The sequence below is a fragment of the Ptychodera flava genome, chromosome 16 (assembly GCF_041260155.1).
Source record: "Ptychodera flava strain L36383 chromosome 16, AS_Pfla_20210202, whole genome shotgun sequence".
In the NCBI taxonomy this organism is placed as follows: Eukaryota; Metazoa; Hemichordata; class Enteropneusta; family Ptychoderidae; genus Ptychodera; species Ptychodera flava.
Genome location: NC_091943.1, coordinates 40,414,243 through 40,422,965, shown reverse-complemented (window position 1 = coordinate 40,422,965; position 8,723 = coordinate 40,414,243). Strand labels below are relative to the sequence as shown.

At 35.3% G+C, this 8,723-nt stretch overlaps 1 long non-coding RNA gene across 1 annotated transcript in view; it reads left to right on the top strand.

Annotated features, from left to right (window-relative positions):
- The first annotated feature begins 1,490 nt into the window (after window positions 1-1,490).
- LOC139114844 (uncharacterized) overlaps window positions 1,491-8,723 on the top strand; it is a 45,611-nt gene continuing 38,378 nt past the window's right edge. The window contains exon 1 of the long non-coding RNA XR_011547974.1: window positions 1,491-1,809. This is a non-coding gene — a long non-coding RNA (uncharacterized lncRNA). The remainder of the gene's footprint in view (window positions 1,810-8,723) is intronic.

The window sequence follows — 8,723 nt, the reverse complement described above, 5'->3', positions numbered from 1 at the left end:
TCGTATAAAAAACTCAAAGGAAAATAAATCTGAGACAGTATTCCAAAACTTATATTTCAGTTCACAGAATTCAACTATATTTTTTGAAACCGAAAAAATAGCGACAGACATACATTTATTCACATTTATTATTTATTATTATTTTCCTGCAATGAAAGATGGCTTTGTTGTCAAGGCATTCAACTGGTTTTAAACTTTATAGCATCAGAATAAGCTTGCTTTACACATTTTCCCCTATCGGTAACCTATACAATGTAGAATATAGAAAGCAGACGTTTCTCATTAATGATCAGGCAAGTATATCAATCTTTAATCAGGAAATACTGAAAAATGTACTCAGTACTAGCCTCTAACATAAGGCTTGCCACGTCGAATAGCTGATCATTCTCGTCTGAAGATCACAATAACGTGAAACACATAGTGTAATGAGATTTTAGTTTCTACTTGAAACCACCTATATTATGATTTATATATATATATATATATATATATATATATATATATATATATATATATATATATATATATATATATATATATATATATATATCATGTGTGTGTGTGTGTGTGTGTGTGTACACAAATACCGGGTATGAATATACATATCTTTACTATTATTGTTGTATTAATTCGTAACTCCACTAAATGCTTCAATACATGTCAACAAAATTGAGTAGCCCCCCCTTTCTTGTTCTCCACTTTTGAGCAACCCCCCCTTGTAGCTTTTGATTTTTTGAGTGACCCCCCTCAGATTCCTCCGACCCCCAGGCCATAAATAATGACGGCTCCCTTATCAAAAAAAGAAAAATTGAAGAACTTTACGTCAGCAGACTGTCGCATAGCTGTGAAACGCAGCTAACTGTCTGTCTACAAACCCCGCCACGGATTTCCGTAGCGGGGTTGACCTTTTGATGAACCGCATAGACGCACGCTACCCCGCCAAGGATAGCTGAGTTTCCACAGCTAACTGTCGCACTAAGTGTTAGGCTGTTTTATATATCGTGGGATGAACGCCTTGGCCCTGCCAGTAACTCAGCTGCCGAGAAAAGCCAGGCGACTGGGGGCCAGTCCAACATCGCGAAAGATAGGAAAGGTTACTTATCTCTCGCGATGTTGACCAATCCTAAAAGCCCTGATAAGTCCACGGATTATCATTATTAGTTGTGTTGACTAACTATTATAGATGTGTATATGAGAGATAAACGTCCTTGTAATGGGGTGTAAATTAAATAAAGAGTCAAGAGGCTAGGTAATGTTATATAACCATTTATTTTATTTACTCCCATCAGTCAGAGCATGAAGACACAGTCGCTCTATCCATTGAGGGACTGTGATGAAGAAAAGAAGAGAAAATGATAGAGGGAACAATGAGAAAAACTCAATAATAAGCTTAAATAGTGTCTGGGCCGCCTGTGGTCTGAATGACAAAGAGTTTCGAGGCGGACAATTGGCGCATGCGCATTAGGAGCAATTTACATTTTGCACTGAGATGACTCGCACGCACAAAAAAGAAACTGGTGCATGGTGCATGGTGCTGCTGCGTTCCAATCATTGTCGTTTCGTCTTTTAGAAAACAAAAGGTGTGAATAATTTCAGCTCTCCTCATTTACACCCTGTCGCCAGGCGACACCAAGACCAACAATCAAAGCTGCGGTTTAGCCACAGCGGGGAAAAATCAGACATGCACTATGAATGATGCAGCGATTCTCGGACGTAAAGTCGTAAGTTCCTGTAGTATAGTGGTAAGGCCAACTCAACGTCGCGAAGCGTCATCAACTTTCCAGGCAACGTTTCATCTCCCATTTTTAGGTGAGTGTAAACTTACATGCTATGACTTTCTTCAGTTAAATCTCTTTTTTATGAAGCTACAGTCAAACTTGACTGTGATGCGGTCGTTTGGCGATTCCAAATCTCCGTCGATGTGCTTACAAGTTTCAATCCTGCGATTCTAAGACGCGGGGTCAGCAACATGAAATGGTCCTAATTGTCGGAGGGGATCTTATAATCAAGCCTCACCGTGTTTTCCACCAACAAATTTGAACATCACGTGACAGTATACCTTTAAAGGTAGTTGGAGAATAAGATAAACAGCTTCTTGAGCACTTATTTCACCACTACTCAAGAGACAATTTTTGATATGACTGACTTGCTGTTCAATATCCATATTTAATCCCTTTCCTGGCGTCTTTACATGCCCTGTCCATCAATGCACTCATTCCTCTCTCAGCTTTACTCATGTATGAGACAATATACATTGCACAGGCATATGGATCAAGGATATATTGAATATCATGGTTAGCTCTCCATGCTGGTAGCAAAGCTTTCGTGTACGCATTCATTCTTATTTCTGATTACCTTCTGAAGGAACATTGTTGCTGCAGACAGTGAACTTTGATTTGAATAGCTTTGATAGTCATCATTCATGGGATATGTTTAAGTCAACAAGGAACTGATCAAATGTTATCTTTGCCTTCTTTCATGTCATTAATTAAGCACCATTTTTATTTTGTCATACCGTTTTTTTCACATTTGTCATGTTCATCTGCATCTGGTTCTAGTAGATACAAAATAACAGTTTCAGACATTAGTGGAATTGGATAGCCAAAATCAACAAACTGCTTTACCCTTCTGTTGACAAGTTTTGAGTGTCTGTGCAATTGGAATTTGAGTAGATCAGACTGGTCATGAGGTATATTAGCAGAACAAGACACATACCGGGGTACTTGTCAGTGAATTCTGTAATTTGTTCATTTGATTGATCATTATGTTTAGGAGCATTTTCCATCCAGACAACCATATGGATGTGTGGGGAACTTCTTTGTTGAAATTCAACCCATAACACTTTGACATGATCAGTGGGAGCATGATGACTTTTCAGAACTGTATTTATGACTTTTCAGAACTGTATTTATGAATTCTTATACTCCATGATCAAAAAATCTTGCACATGTCACAGGGTCAGACTGAAGTAATCTAGTTTTAGTTTTCCAATCCACAGAGTCAGGTTGTTCATCACTGTAGTCTTTCTTGTCAATTAATTTACCAAGAATCTAACCCTTTACCTGCTGAACTTCCCCATGGGAATACATGTTATACCGGTACACTGAATAGCCTGGTAAATTTAATGTGGTAAGGGTGTACAGAATTGAAGGCATGCATGTACATCATTTCTTTCAAATAATGTCATCATATTATACATCAAATTGAAGCTCAGAAATTTTCAATTCCACTACGATGTCATTTTATTTCAACAATGTAACATTAATCATAAATTTCAAGGATTTTGACCCAAAGTCTCGAAAAATTGTATAATTTTACAACTGGCAGTTACATAATCAATGGGCACTCACTCACTGGGGCACTCACACGGTAAAATTTGGAAGTCCAATCACATGAACACATTAGCTGTGAATTTTGGGGTAAATTCTGCATTTTTCCCTCTAAAAGTTAGCTTTTAAAATGCCAGTTTTGGTAAAAAAATATCATGTTGAATTTTAAAGATTCTTGTACATGAGTTCTTTCAAATAATGTCATCATATTGTGCATCAAATCGAAGCTCAGAAAATTTCTAATTTCAATATGATGTCAAATTATTTCATCATTGTAACATTAATCATAATTTTTAAGGATTTTGACCCAAAGTCCGTAAAATTGTATAATTTTACAACTGGCAGTTACATAATCAATGGACACTCACTTGCAGGGGTACTCACATGCTAAAATTTGGAAGTCCAATCACATGAACACATTAGATGTGAATTTTGGGGTAAATTCTGCATTTTTCCCTCTAAAAGTTAGCTTTTAAAATGCCAGTTTTGGTAAAAAAATATCATGTTGAATTTTAAAGATTCTTGTACATGAGTTCTTTCAAATAATGTCATCATATTGTGCATCAAATCGAAGCTCAGAAAATTTCTAATTTCAATATGATGTCAAATTATTTCATCATTGTAACATTAATCATAATTTTTAAGGATTTTGACCCAAAGTCCCGAAAAATTGTATAATTTTACAACTGGCAGTTACATAATCAATGGACACTCACTTGCAGGGGTACTCACATGCTAAAATTTGGAAGTCCAATCACATGAACACATTAGATGTGAATTTTGGGGTAAATTCTGCATTTTTCCCTCTAAAAGTAAGCTTTTAAAAATGCCAGTTTTGGTCAAAAAATATCATGTACTGACATTTATGTTCAACATATAGATATCAAATTCAAAAGATTCATGTACATCAGTTCTTTAAAATTATGTCATCACATTATACATCAAATCGAAGGTCAGAAAACTTTCAATTTCAATATGACACTAAATTATTTCATCATTGTAACATTAATCATAATTTCCAAGGATTTTGACCCAAAGTCCCGAAAAATTGTATAATCTTACAACTGCAGTTACATAATCAATGGACACTCACTTGCAGGGGTACTCACATGCTAAAATTTGGAAGTCCAATCACATGAACACATTAGATGTGAATTTTGGGGTAAATTCTGCATTTTCCCTCTAAAAGTAAGTTTTTAAAAATGCCAGTTTTGGTCAAAAAATATTACGTATTGACCTTTATGTTCTACATATGAATATCGAAATTAAAAGATTCATGTACATCATTTCTTTCAAATAATGTCATCATATTATGCATCAAATTGAAGCTCAGAAAATTTTCGATTTCAATATGATGTCAAATTATTTCCACATTGTAACATTAATCATCATTTTAAAGGATTTTGACCCAAAGTCCCTACAAATGTATATTTTCCAAGACTTGGAGCCACATTATCACTTATTCTAGAACCCATGGGTTAAAATTTTGAAGTACATTCACTTTAACACATATGTTTTGATGTGCATTCTGGGGTAAATTATTTTTGACAATTTCTTTTATCTTAAGGGCTCTCTATATTTGTCAACATGTGGCTAGAATGTTGTCAGATGTATAAGACAGTTGGGCAGTGCTGTTCTGTTCAGGGTTGTAAATTTCTCAAGGGTTCCCAAGTCACATGACTAGGCTTCCCTCTCTCATTAGCATATCAATGAAATCATCTCAGGAGACAAAAGAATTGATATATATATATATATATATATATATTTGGGTTCTAAATTTATGCCTTGAGGGCTAGTTTTAGTGATCAAATTGTAAAGAGAAACACTTGCAGGTTTGTAATTTGTAGTAGGGCTGTCTTTGCATGAGGATTGGTCAGGCCATCGACTGCAAAAAGAGACTGGCCAGCAGTACTAAACCTTGTGTCTGAAGATATGTGTCTTGTCAATTGAACCAGCACAATATGTAGTGCTTGCAAAGCATTTTTGGGAATTCAATTAGCCTGTGACATATATATCAAGCTGTTGAAAACTATAGCAACACTGCATGTACCCAGTACACTGACATCATCAAAATATCATGTCCATTGTCCTGTAATCTTGGCAACATCAAACTGCTTTGTGGTTTCTGCATTAACCAGGGCTCGAAATTAGCGGTAGTCTCGCGTCCACAGACTACCAACTTTTCCCTGGGGCTACCAAAGTCCATGAAATGGTAGCCCACATGGACTACCAAATCCTGGGACATGAAATACTTGGCGTACGTGCAATGTCCATCGCTTTCGGACGAGCTGAATGCAGTCAACATGCAGTTTCATTTGTTTGAAGCAATTGTCCTTTCATCTGTGAAGAGTTTTTTCTGGTGACTATTACAATTTTCACTGCTATGTTGTTGTTTTTACAAGATGCAGAGCGTTTGATACTAGAATGTTGAGTTGCTTTTCCGTGCTCAGTCTTTGCAAGTCAGTTCACACTATTGATCGGCAGCATACAAGACGCACTTGTGTCAAGTTTTGGGGTTTTGATGTTGAAATTTCACTCAAAATTCCATTGAATATAGCATACTCAGGAAGAGAGCACAAATTTCATTGCATAATTACCTCAACTGTTACAGTCAATTATTAAAAATCTTATTACAATAATTGCCCTTTGAAAATCTTTATATTTGGACCAGTTGCCATCATGTAAAACAAATGTTATATCATTTTTGGCAGTCAACGTAGCAATCCTACGTGTATACATGTATGGAAATCACTTCTAGCTTGCTCAATAATTAATGTCAAGTCTCACCAACATATTGCCTATTCGAAAATCATTGTACATTTTGTAAAAGTTTCTGAAGCAAGAGTTCATGATCAGATGTTTTTTCATCAGAAATTCCAGCATTTTGTGCTATGATATTATCCATCTACTGTTGGTTTATGAGGAGAATTGGAATGCCATGGAGCTTAGACAATTCTAATGTTAGGGACTGGTCAGTTTCTTCGCCCGGGGGGGGGGGGGGGGTCACCCTGTTATTGACTTTGGTGATAGGGGTCACCATGTTTTCGAAATGCCCAATAGGGGCAGTGTGTTTTTGAATTTCGACACCGGCTCATACTTGCCTGAAGTGCACCGTGCCAGCCACAAATTTCATTCAGTTGCATTTTTTGATGCACCCTTTGGGCGCGTAACTTTAATAATAAAAAGACATATTTTTCAGAGCTCCCTCAAAGTGCGAAACTTAAATATATAAGACAATATCTCAGAGATAGCTGTATGTGTAAAATTTTTCGGCATGTCCTTCGAGCGCGAAACTTTAAAATATCAAACATATTTTTTAGCATGCCCTTCTGCCACATAACTTTCATACATCAGACATGTATGTATATCAGAGATATCTGGATGTTTAATATTTTTTGGTAGCCTTTTGGGCGTAGTACTGTAATATATGTCAGAAATAATTTGATGTCTGCAGAAGTTGAAAGTCTGTTTTGCAAAGTGTACTAATCATTATGAAATCTGCGGTTCATATGAAAACCATGACCAGTTCCTAATACTTTTCTGTTTCCTCTATTAGAATTCTGTATCAGAAAGCAACATGCACTAATATTTCACAATCACTGAATCACATTTTTTCTTACAACAGTTCTGGACATGTGGGTTATGCATACAAAGTGTGGAATACATTTACAGCTCATTCAAAATACTGTATTCAAACTTTAGAATTGTTCCTATCTTACTTACAACTGACATGACATACAAAATAACTGAATGTTTAAATTTACCCCCAAAATTATATATATATATATATATATATATATATATATATATATATATATATATATATATATATATATATATATATATATATATATATATATATATATACCGTATATATATATAATTTATATATATACCGTATATATACTATATATGTACTGTATATATATATATATATATATATATATATATATATATATATATATATATATATATATATATACGGTATATATATATACCGGTATATATATATATATATATATATATATATATATATATATATATATATATATATATATATATATATATATATATATATATATATATATATATATATATATATATATATATATATATATATATATATATATATTAGAAACTGGATGGATTGAAACACTTCCACGCTGGGTTGTTCAGATCATGATGTCTTTATTGTACCTCCTCAAAACACAATGTTTTGTTCTAAAGTTAGAGCTTCGTCAGGTGTATACTGAAAATGGAATATACAGAAATGAAGTTGAGATAAGTACACCTTACAAAGATGGGATTGTGTGATGCGATACTAACTAACTTGTTTGTCTGAAAATATACATGAGTAAAGAGTGTAAAGGGACTGACCTGGAGGTTACAAGGAAAAACGACACTTGTTGGTCAGACACCTATAGGGATGGAAAGTGGCCTGCAGATGTGTTAGCGTACATGCTTTTATACACTAACCCTGATGTGTGGTGGCGCTGTTTGAAGCTCATTTGAATATTGGGTAGACATTCATGCCGGTAGGAAACAGTGTGTCTAGTTTTTTGATCCACAGTGATTCAATTCGTTTTCTTAATTTGTCATCTTATTTGTTTACTTGTATGATTTCTATGATTGTAATATCATTTATGTCGTGTTCGCTGGAATTGAAATGAATGGCTACTGGAGTGTCTCTTTTCAGATGATGAATTGAGGATAGGTGATTGTTGAAACGGAGACGGAGTGATGTTTTTGATTCTCCCACATATTGTTTAAGGCAGCATTTGCATGTCAGTAGGTAAACAATACCTTTGGAAGTGCAGCTAATGTTGTTTCTTATTTCGTAAGTGTTGTTGTTTACTGTGCTGTGGAATTGTGTTGTGTCTGATGTGTGTTTGCAGATGTTATATCCCCTGGTGGATTGACACTTACAGAGAACACCACATTAACCCGTCAAGCCATTTTGCAAAATGCCTAGTGAGACAGGGAGTCATTTGGCCAGATAACAAATAAATTGGCGATCAACTTCACTGGTTGGGTACAGCAATTGCAAACACTAAAATCAGCGGGTAATCTCAATCCGTGTCAATAGACCTTATTCTTAAATGGCGGACGAGATCTCGTTTAGCCCGAGAAAGCGCGTGAGTTGTGCTTTGGGGGGCAACTTTACTTCCGGTTTACAAGTCATGCATGGCATACGACAGTGATGAGCAGAACACAGCCAATCTTTAAAAAGTGTATACTCTGACCTCCAAAATACTGAAACGGTGGAAGGCGTCTGAGCTGAAAGCATTTCTAAAGGATCGCAATATATATCTCTCTATGGTTCGATCAATTTCAAGAGGACTGGACGAGAGACCTTAAGCTTAAATGTATTCCTAGTGATTTTGGCATGGAGAA